The sequence below is a fragment of the Mus musculus genome, chromosome 10 (genome assembly GCF_000001635.26).
Source record: "Mus musculus strain C57BL/6J chromosome 10, GRCm38.p6 C57BL/6J".
Taxonomy (NCBI): domain Eukaryota; kingdom Metazoa; phylum Chordata; class Mammalia; order Rodentia; family Muridae; genus Mus; species Mus musculus.
This window is the reverse complement of record NC_000076.6, coordinates 95363217-95364827: the sequence shown is the minus strand read 5'-3', so window position 1 is coordinate 95364827 and position 1611 is coordinate 95363217.

Here is a 1611-nt window from a genome sequence, read left to right as displayed (position 1 = left end):
AACATATTGCCAAGGGTAGTTTGAGGCCAAGCAGAGCAAACAAGTCAGAGGCCAAAAGAGAAGCTAGATTGAATCTGTCAGCTTGGAGAGGCATTTGAGCCAGAACAGCTGAGTTGAACCAACCTGTAAGAGTTCAGAAAGAATTAGAAAAGGTGAGTTTATTCAGCAGCAAGTCTCAGAGGCTAGAAACAGTCTAGTGCTAGATTAGACTGTACAGAGGCTAGAAGCTTCCAGGACTAGGTCTAGGTTAGCAGACTGAGGCAGTAAGCCTCCAAGATGACAGGCAAATAAAAGATACTTTAACACTCCCCATGGCCTGCTCAGCTTTACTTCTTATAGAACCCCAGGGTCATAAGCTTAGGGATGACAGCAGTCATTATAGGCTCCCCCCATCAGCCATTAATCAAGAAAAGGCCTCACAGAGTTGCCTACAGGTCAATCTTCTGGAAGCCTTTTTTCTTTTTCCTCAGTTGAGAGTCACTTTTACTAAAGGACTCTAGCTTGTGTCAAGTTGACACAAAACACCAACCCAGCACTCTCCTTATCTTCAAAGCTTTTACCCTTTCCCTGAAACAAGTCGATGAAGCAGATCAGGTGTTGAAAAATGGCCAGTGGATACGTTCATCTCAGCCTGTAGATATTCCTTCAGTTAGAACCAATGCATGGAATCCTAAAGTTGTATATAGAAGACCTAGATTTCTGCTTTTTCTTGAAAAACGAACAAAAAAGGCAAAAAACCCTCATGTGATAGCAACAAGCTCCAGCCATGAACAAGGAGAGAGGCAGGTGGATAGGCTTCCAGGCTGACATGCACTTCTCAGCTCTTGGGAACACACTGGCTCCTGCTACTTAGCTATTTGGGACTCATTCAGCTTATAAGAAAGAAGTTGTCCTCTCTATTTTTAAACTAGACTAAAAGCCATAGAAAATGCATAATTTATTCAAACCAACAAAGGCCAGTTTGCCACATAGTAATCCTTTGACAAATGTCAGCTCCCAGTTCTCTGTTTTATGGGCAATTTAAGGCATAATTTCTTTTCCAAAATCACGTTGTGCTCTTTAGAGAGGCTTGAAGTGCCATGGGACCTCACAATTTATAGAGTTTGAAATTAATTTGAACCTGCCATTCGTGTTTGTGGGCATGAGTGCGTGTGTACCACAGGACCCACACGAAGGTCAAAAGGCAACTTTTTGGAGATTGTTCTCTCCTTCCACCATGTGGGTCCCAGGGATAGAATCCAGTCACTAGGCTTGAGCTACAGCAAACGCTTTTATCTGCTGAGCTGTTACACCTGCCCTGATAGCTTTTTACAGTGGCTGCAGGAGCTCACAGAAGATGCTGTTTAGAGGGTGTACGAAGATCCTTTAGGTCCTCACTGTGGTCAGATCACGTTTCCCCAAATTCATATGCTGGAACTTAATTGCTAGTCTGACCTTATCCAGAGATGGGGCCACCAGCAGGTATCAAGTCAGCCAAGAGAGTGGGGCTCTCAGATGAGGGATGCAGGGAACTGATTCTCTTTTTGTACCCCTGGCAGGTCCGCCATGTGATGAGTAACGATTCAGCAGGAAGATAAAGAACGGGCCTTCATCTTGACTTCCCAACCTCCA